Source organism: Panicum virgatum, chromosome 1N (assembly GCF_016808335.1).
Source record: "Panicum virgatum strain AP13 chromosome 1N, P.virgatum_v5, whole genome shotgun sequence".
Lineage (NCBI taxonomy): Eukaryota > Viridiplantae > Streptophyta > Magnoliopsida > Poales > Poaceae > Panicum > Panicum virgatum.
In genome coordinates, this window is record NC_053145.1 from 45,575,490 (window position 1) to 45,585,216 (window position 9,727).

At 47.0% G+C, this 9,727-nt stretch overlaps 1 long non-coding RNA gene across 1 annotated transcript; it reads left to right on the top strand.

The window, feature by feature from the left end:
• Window positions 1–4,049: 4,049 nt before the first annotated feature.
• Window positions 4,050–6,289, top strand: LOC120656085. Its single transcript, XR_005667812.1, has 4 exons — window positions 4,050–4,300; window positions 4,523–4,595; window positions 5,257–5,382; window positions 5,475–6,289. It is a non-coding gene; the product is annotated as an uncharacterized LOC120656085 (long non-coding RNA).
• The last annotated feature ends 3,438 nt before the right edge of the window (window positions 6,290–9,727 follow it).

Consider the following 9,727-nt stretch of genomic DNA (forward strand, 5'->3'; position numbering starts at 1 on the left):
TTGGGAGATGATGACTGAGAAGGATCTTGAACAGCCAACACCTCATTAGCATTCAGAGCTGACTTGTCCTCACTGGAATCAATATCAGGTCCTTCCTCTAAATTGCAGAGTTCTATCAGCTCATGAATCATGTTGATGGATACTTGTTGAGGACATTTGTGATGCTTGCCTTCCCACTTCTCAGCACAAAGAAAGCACAGACCATTGGCACGGCGATAAGCTTTAATGGCAGACCACTTGTCGTCGATGGAGGATTTATCGGACTTCTTTCCTTCCTCCTCCTGAACATGGGGCTTTATCTTGTCATTGGTAGTGAAAACCCGACTACCAGCCTTCACACCATCTTTAGAGTCATGTCGAAATGCTCGCTTCTGATGAGCTTTTTCGAGCTCCTCCTCCTGCAACAACGCCAATGCACTAGCAGTATCGACAGTGGAAGGACGATGTAAAGCAATTGGGGCACTAATCTCTTCTTTCAGCCCATGGAGAAAGCGCGTCACAAAGGAAACATCATCATAAGAGGTGTTATAAAGCAAAATATTGTGAGAGAGCTGCTCCAAATGATGATAATACTCCGCTACCGAGCCCGTTTGCCTCAGCGCATCAAGTTGACGCATGTGCAACTGGTACTGATCCCTATCAAAACGCTCACACACCGCCTGACACAGCGCCTCCCAACTCTGAATGTAACCCCGCCGCTCTAGAGTCTGCAGCCAACTCGCTGCAGCACCGTCAAAATTCAGAGCAGCGAAACGGGGTTTCAGAGCGTCAGTCACCCCAAACACCTCAAAGTACATTTCGCACCTATCCTTCCATAAATGCGGGTTTTCTCCATTGAACTTTGGAAACTCCATTTTCGGCAGGGGTGTGGATCGATGAAAACAATTGCGAGAACCATCAGACAATCCAGAATCATGAGGAGTGGGATCAATGGACGCACCATTGACCGGGTGTGGCGGATGGGAACCAAGTATCCCACCGCCAACATCCCGGTGGTTGGTAGCAACGCGGTGCCCGTTGGGCCGCTCCGCGGTTGATGCAGAAGGGCGCATCTCTGGACGAGGAGCCGTGTTCAGGTCGAATGGATTGGTCCACCATGGTGGAGGCTGAGGTGGCGCAGTCGACGGGCGTTGTGGTGGAGGAGGCCCCATGGACAGGGTAGGCGGTAGCGTCTCCAGCTGGCTGATGCGAGACGCCGTGCGCTCCGCCTGGGTGAGCAACTGGTCCATGGAGTCGCTTGCGGTTGACTTCCAAGTCTCGAGGGCGGTGAGCTTGTCAAGTACCTTCGTCATGACCGCGCATGTGAGCTTCAAATTTAGTGGGCTTCCGAGGCACCAGATCGAATCACCCACTCCAGAGGCAAAACAAACACCGGATCTCACTGCCCCAAATCGAAACCTAACCGGCGTGAGAGAGGGGTGGACGACGGTGACGGGCTGGCTAACTGTCGGTTTGCGGTGGCCGCCGCCGACTGAGAGTCGGTGGGCGGGGCGCGGATGCCGGGCGCGGACTGAGCCTGGCGGAGCAGACCCAGCACGCCGGGGAGACGTCTAGGCCAAGGACGGAATCACGGCGAGACGTCGCGGCGACGTCGCAGGCGGCGCAAGAGGGACACGGAGAAAAAAAAATTCGGCGGAATTCGTGGTCGCTCTTGAACGGAATCGAGGATCTGGATACCTATTGTCACGACTCTCTCTCGAATTTGAGGATAAATGGCAGAATTAGAGAGAAAATCGGAGAAGGAAGAAGCAGAACAAGAAGCAGAGCGAAAGAACGACAAGGAACAGAATAGAAATTCACTGTTTCACAACCGACAACAACCATCGTTACACCCTTTGCCTTTAGCCCTTTTTTATTTTTATATTTTTTAAAACGTTTTTTACAGAAATATATTTTCGGTTTCACATTTTACAGTTTTATACCTTACCACCCGGCAGGGGGCGGCAGGGGCCTATATGTAAAAAAAACATTAAAAAAATTTGCGCGGAGGCCCCTAGCGGGAGCCTGCCGGGGGGCGGCAGGCTCCCCCCTATATAAAAGCTGAGCCCCTTCCCTCGCACCCTCATTTCGTGCCCACGAGATCCAGAGAGGGGGGAGAGAGAGGAGGGGTGAGGGAGGTAATTCCATCGGCGAAGCCCTGCCGGATTTTGGATCCGAACCGCAGGTAAACAATATCTCAACTTTCTCATTGAAATTTTTTTGTATGTTTAATTCTATGATTAGTATTTTTTATTATTGCAAACACTTAGGGTTCGGATTAGTGGTTATAATTGAAGTCATACCATGTTTCTAGATATTGGATTAATTAAAATGAAGTCTTTGGATGACCAGATATGTCGAGCAAGGTGGAGTTTCAAGTTCATTACGGTGAGTTCTATAGAATTACTCATGATTCCTATGGAGTAAATCTATCAGCATTGGAAAAAAGATAGTGCAGTCTAGATAAACCCATAGAGAGGAGTTTTGAGTCCATACGGAAATATCTTCACAGGAAATTCAATGTGAATCCAAATACTTATTTGCTTACAGTTCATACATTGACTTCCTAGGAAACTAATGGGGATTTCTGGGAGTTCACGCCTATAAGTAGTACGGAAGAATGACAACATTACATGCACGTAGCTCTTGAAAGTGGGTGGCCTCTCGCAATGGGAATTCAGATTCACCAGAAGGCCGGTGATTTAGGTGAAGGGTCAACACACACAACATCTGACTGGAATGAAGAGATGGAAGAGGATAAAGAAGAAGAGAACGTGCAAGCTTCAGAACCAGAACCAGAACCACAAGGTTTAGCAGATGAAGGCGAGCGGATACCTAGAATTGTGGAGGACATGGAGAAAGAAGACCAGGATGCGCGAATAATGGAGCAATGTGGTCATCATATGATACACTTATTGGTTACCTGCGGTTCGGATCCAAAATCCGGCAGGGCTTCGCCGGTGGAATTACCTCCCTCACCCTTCCTCTCTCCCTCTCCCCTCTCTGGATCTCGTGGGCACGAAATGAGGGTGCGAGGGATGGGGCTCAGCTTTTATATTGCCGCCCGGCGCCTGGCAAGGGGGCGGCTCGCTCCCGCCAGGGGCCTCCGCACAAAAAAATATATATTTTTTTACATGTAAGTCCCTGCCGCCCCCCTGCCGGGTGGTAGGGATATATAATTGTAAATTGTGAAACCGAAAATATATTTTTGTAAAAAAATGTTTTTAAAAATATAAAAATAAAAAGCCGCTTACCTTTATAGGTGCTAGTCCTGGGCTCAGCCCGATTAAAGGAAACGGCCCAAGGCCCATACACAGAGTCCTCATACGCTACTACTCCAGATGTGTTCTGACACCAGGCTTCCTGTCGAGCGCCGACGCCTTTGGCCGTTGTGCCTGCGTCTTGCCTGCGGCCTGCCGTCGGCCGTCGGCGCGCGGCGCGGCCAGCCTCGGCAGTTGCGGCCCGGCGCAGAAGCTGGAAAGTGAGAGGCCAACGCCGCGATTGCGATTTGTAGGCCCGGCGCGTGAACGGGGCAAAAGCAAACTGTCGATTGGAATTATGGAAAGTGATTGTACTCGTCTAATACGTATCTACCATATTCTCTATTTCTGTATACCAAAACTCTTCCCTCAGCCAGCCACGTCGCCTGTTTTGTTTAGCCCTTCGATCCCGCATCCACGGTGTGCAGATCGCCGCCTCCAACGAAACTTCCACGATGTCCGTGACCCATCCAGTCCCCGCGCCCCTATACGGCAAAAAAAAAAATTCCCTCAGGCCCTCCGCGAGACCGCGACCCACAACCCCATGCTGCCCTTCCGCTTCCGCCGCCATCGCAGCAGCCCCGTCTAGCGCGGCACGAGGCGCGCATCCGCCGCCCTCTGCTTCCCCTGCCTCTCTCCCTCGCGCCCCCATGCCTCCACCGCCTGCTCCGCCTCTCCCTCGCGCCGCAACTGCTTCCGCTCGGCGTCGTGTCTGTCCAAGGTCAGGCGGCGCACTGGCGCCGACGCCCTCCAGCCCCCCCTCGCGGCGCCATGGAGGCCTCTGCCGTTGCTGCAACCTCGGCCGTCTGCGACGCCGAACGCGCGGCGCGGCACCGCCCTGACGCCTCAGGGCCACGTCGCATCGCTGCCTCCGCCCCTGCTTTGTCGCCACTTCCTCTCCCCTGGTCCTGGTCAGCGATGTACTCGCCGACCGGCCGTGCTGGCGGATCTGCTCGGTGCACCATCTCTCCATCTCCACGCGGCTCTGCTCCACGGCACGGCCAGCCTTCCCAGCGTCTGGCTCAACTAGCGGCGCGTCTTGCCTCTTCCTCTCCCCACCGGTAATTTGGACTGCCACTAAATGCTATTATTATGATGCATGCATCCAACTTGAAAATCACATTGTCTTCAGTGTTATCGAGCATGTAAAAACCTTTTTCGCTCATGCACCATGTATTGATGTGCCAAACAAAGCATCCAAATTGCGAACCAATGATTGCAGATATTATTTCTTATGTATAACAGAATGGTTTTCATATTGTCTTCTCTTCTAATTGGCACAGTGGTAGAGTGCTGCCTGTAACTCCACACAGGTGCTCAGCCTACTAAATGCAAGGGCATTTTCATATTATTTTGGTACGTTTTTATATACACCACATACTTATCTCTGAAGTCAACAATGATCCTGCCTGCATACCACATACTTATCTCTGTTCTCTGAACCAAGTAACAATTGGTATATAAATGTTGTCTTTAGTAACAGCTATTTTTGCCTTTCCTATGATTGGATGCTACTCATTTGTTGGTGCTATATTTCCGTACTTCTACAATGGAAGCTGTTATGAAAAATATCCTATTTTAGCTTCTAACTGTACGATATTACTTTGTTTTTCATTTATATTTTTAGAGTGCAGTGAAACTTTTTAGTTGACGAAGTAACTATATGTGCCCTTCATTCTGAATTTTTATGGTCTCTATTCCATACATACATTTATTATTTTCAAACTGAACTCAATTCTAAACATGCGAAACAGACCATCTTGATTGGCCGAGTCATTATTCTGGGTTCTGACATGCTCAGCTTCACATAGCCCTTCTTCGACACTGAAGTTTGTATTTTGGATGTAAAGTTACGATGTAAAGTAATATGTATTCCTGCAATATTAGAGTTCATCTACAATTGTTACATATATGACCTTACCTGACTACAACAAAGCATCTCTTCTCATTTGCAGATATAGTGCTAACTAAAAAAAAACTTTTCGGTCAATGCTTAAGCATCTCTTTACATTTGCAGGTATAGTGTTATCTAGAAGAAAAACTTCTTGCTCAATGCTTCAGTAGCGTCTAATGTATCCTAATGCTCCTATGGATGGACTTATGTGTTATACCTTGCTATTGCCACTCAATGCATTTAGATACAGTAAGTTCCAATATCCTCCACAATGTCAGGTTTATATCTCCAAGTATTTTGTTTAGTGCATTTTGACTTTTCCTTAACTTTCGATGCTATAGGTATGTTGATAAACTGACTTATCCTGCTCTCTAGCTATCTCATATGATCTTGGACATTCCTACACATCTTTCAATTAGTAAGTCGTGTGGTATTTATGAGACTACAATATGTTTCTGTTTTTTGGGTTCCCTCGCAGTACAGCTTACCTTCTACACATTTGTACTCCTACAAATCTGAGGATGATTTAATTATATCAGCAGGCCTGGAGCAGCAGTATATAAATTTATAATGCCTCTGACCCCCCCTCCCACACACACACACTCTTAAAACTGTTTCCACATTGAACACTGTCCCAATGCTTGAGGTATTTTCTGCAAGCTCTTTATTTTGCTTGTGCAGTCTAAAATACTATAGGTAGTGTGACCATTCCTACATTTCAATAAGGTGTCAGTATAATTTCATTGTTCTTTAAATACAGAATGTTCAACCTCTTACTATAAGGCTTCTAATTCCAAATAACTTTTGTTGCTGTCCTTTAAATAAATTAACTTTTGTTCTTGAAACATACAACCCATTGATTATTTTCTTTTCCATATACAGAGATTACGTGCAGGAGTACAACCACACGTATGGGTTGTATTCTGGCTTCAACAGTCACATAGACAAAACTAAGCATGTGGTTTCTACATCTTTCTGCACTTCATTTTTCTTTCCGTTACTCCATAACATAACAATGTCATGGAACTACTTTCTCCAAACTGGCTCTGGACATTACACGGTCCTTCTACTGGCATATGTATATATGTAGCCTTATATCTTTTTAATGTATCTATTCCGAAAAGATGCAGCCACTATAGAATCCAGTTATTTTTTATGTATTCTTTCATTGCTTCCATCTATAATCATATAATGCGCTATATTTCCAACTTGGTGCCCCGTGCGAAGCACGGGGGTACCTGCTAGTACTATATAGCATTGATACCTCCATTCCGGTGAACTCCGTACCGCCGACCTCAACTCCGACAGTCCGACCTCATACGCCCCATTGTATTGTATGCCGAACCCGTTCGTGCAATCGTGCAATCGTGCTCCTCTAATACGTATACTAAGGCATGGAGTGATGCAACGGGAATCCGAATTCATCGGAGCTCCGCCCAGCAACTTCGGTGGCTTCATTATGCTTTGCTTTGGGTGAGCTTCATCAACCAATTGGAGACAGGAGTTCACCCATGTCGTGACCGACCAATTCCACGCTTCCCGGCCATCCTCGTTCTTGCTTCTGCCATGGGCGTCAACTCCAGGAGCTCGGCCATGACTGGCCAGGAGAGCTGAGGTCTGAGGAGCCCCCTCTGCCCAATGCTGAATTTCCAATCGCCCGTGAGTTCCAATAGTGACGGTCGATCTTATCCACCCCACGCTCACGGCCCCACCAGGCCACTCCATCACGCCTTTCTCTTTCTTTTATTCTCTCTCTGTTCTCGCAACTCCTGTCCTGGGATCTCTGGATCTTACTTCTTCAAGGCAAGCGGCGGTAGCGGAGCGGACCGAGGGGAGCGGCGCGGCGGCAGGCTTCGCGAGCAGCGGCGGTGGAGCGGACGGAGGGCAGCGCCGTACAGGTAAGTGGGGATTTTTTTTCAAAGTTTTTTTCACAAATTTTTTTATCTGATTTTCTTTCTGTTTTGGATGGAAAAATTTTTTACTCAAGCTTTTCTTTCGTTTTGGATGCAAAATTTTTTTTATCAAAGCTTTTTTTTGTTATAAACGTAAAAGTTTTCTCATTAATTTTTTTAGTTTGTTTCTTTAAATTTTTTCTTTCAAATTTTTCTTGTCAAATTTTTTTCCTTGAAATTTTTTTCAGAAACTTTTTTTAAACAAAACGACAAAAAGTTACTAAAAAAAGAAAAAATCCGGTCGGAAAATCGACCGTACGGACCAAAACTCACGGTCGCCCGTAAACTAGCGAACCCCGCTCCCTCAGTCTCACTTGAGGCCTGAGGGTCTACGGCCCACAATTTCAATTTTTTTACTTCTTTTTTTTCCTATCCTCATCGATACCAGCAAAGTTGCTAAATTTCGAAGCAAATCCCAATCAAGAAGGTGGATTTTTTGGTGTGGTATATTTTGGATCCATCACGGAAAATATCAAAAATTTTAGGAGGATATAAAAGTCTGATTTTCATCATTCAACCATAACATTGGACAACAGAGACTATGCAACTATCAAAATCGAACAAATTTGATTTTTTAGATGGTTTCATAGATTTGTTTTATTTTTTCAAAATTTAAATTTAAAAAATTATAAGTAATTCATTTTAAATTTAAAAAATATGAAATGGGTGACGACATTTTTCTAATAACGTATCCTATCTATGGGCACTCTACTTGTATGTTATTTAGATCCAGTTTATTCATATTCCTAATATTTATTTGGTTCTAGTTGCGTCTACTATTTCTAAATAAATAAGATTCAAATAGAGCAACAATGGACTTGTTATATATATATATATATATATATATATATATATATATATATATATATATATATATAAAGGTAACAATTTCATATTTTTCTAATTTAACATAAATTAGTTTTCATTTTTTAGATATAACTAGAGTTTTAGATTTCCTTTAAAGATATAAAACCATATCTGAAACCACCTAAAGTTAATTCTTACTTTCGTAGTTTTGTTATGGAATCATGGTCGTTATTTTTTTAGCGCAATACTTATTCTTGACTTATCTTGTTTTACTTGTAGTTGGGTTATGGAATTTGAAAATTTTCAGAAGGCCTGTCGAGCTCCAAGGTGTAAGGTCTGGCAAAGAAACAAATTGCAGTTTAGCATTAGTCTTATAAGTGGCAGTTTTGGCATTTAGCCCGCGGACTGTGCGTGAGAGTTTTGGTATTTAGCCAAGAAAACCTTACCTGCAGTGAGGCTGTGAAGTTAAAGTTTCACAAAAGATTAGTGGCAGTTTTAACATTGAGCCCACAAACATCCTCTCAGGGTGGAGGCATCGCCGATGCTGCGGATCCTGGGGCTGGACCTGCCGTTCCGTCGCTCCAGCGGCTCGTTCACGGGGATGCTGAGTGAGCGCGCCGGCGCCGCCGGTGGCCGTGTCGTCCGTGGTCCACTAGTGCGTCGTCAAGGTCGACGTACGAGAGCGGAACCGTGGCCGCCGCGGGAACCGCGATGGTAGCGCAGGGATTGTGCATGCAATGCCTGGTGGTGATCCACCCGTGGACTTCGTCGCGAATCACCCCTTCGGCGGCCCTTCGCCTTCTCCCTCATGGAGGACGTGAGTGGCGTGGTGGTATTCGCGGGCCATGTCATCAATCCATCGCGCCTCTCCATGCGTGTAAATGGCGAGAGCCGGCCGAGCGCACAGAGATTTGTTTCGACGAGGATAGGCATCTTCGCGGACGAGAGATGGCCGCACTGTCAGGCGTCAGCACGTGAATGAGCTGCGAGCCTGCGATGGCCAACCGTGCCTAAATGAGCAGGTGACTACAATTGACATGACAATTGAGACGGAGCACTGATGTGGTGGTGGTGGTGCATGAAGCTTGTTCAGGTGCCGAAGGTACTGCCTTGGATTGACGTTGAATTAGAGCATATACAGCAAATTGTCTCTCACATCAAAATATTTTCTCTCTCCATCTCTAATAGTTACTTTTGCATTTTTGGTGATCATCCCTACAGCAAACTACCAAAAGTTAATCTTCAATATCTCCACCAATCATGTGGATCCCACACGCCATTGGTTTCACCTTTTTTTTTCTCCCCTCGTCTTATCCTCTTCCGCCGCTCTTCCCCGCGCCAGTCATGCTCCTCCCTTCGGCAGCACCGGCTCCTTCTCCTCCCATCTTTTTCCCCACGCCGGCGCCGGCAGGAGCTCCACCAGCAGTCTCTTCTTCTCCTTCTCCTCCCATCCTCTCGTCTTCAGCAGCCTCGTCCCCTCTGGCCCTGCGTGAGGCGAGGCAAGGGCCGGTTGGCGCAAGGGGGGGGGGGGGGGGGGGGCAGTTAGGTCGTCGGCGGGGGGCGTCATTGGGTCGCAAGTGCGGGGCACCGTCTGGTCGTAGACTCGGGGTGGAGCCAAGGCGTCGCCACGCTGGGGGGTGGAGCTGGGGCGCAATGCGTGCCGCCACCACAGTGGGGGTGGAGCAGTGGTGCTCGGCCGGCATAGCAACGATGATGGGCGAGCAGAGAAGTCTAGCGCGCCAAGCCAATCGTCGCTAGGGGAGAGCATGCTTCTCCCCTACATCTAGGGAAGAGGAGGTGAGGTTTTGGCAATTGAATAAAAATTTTGGTATTTG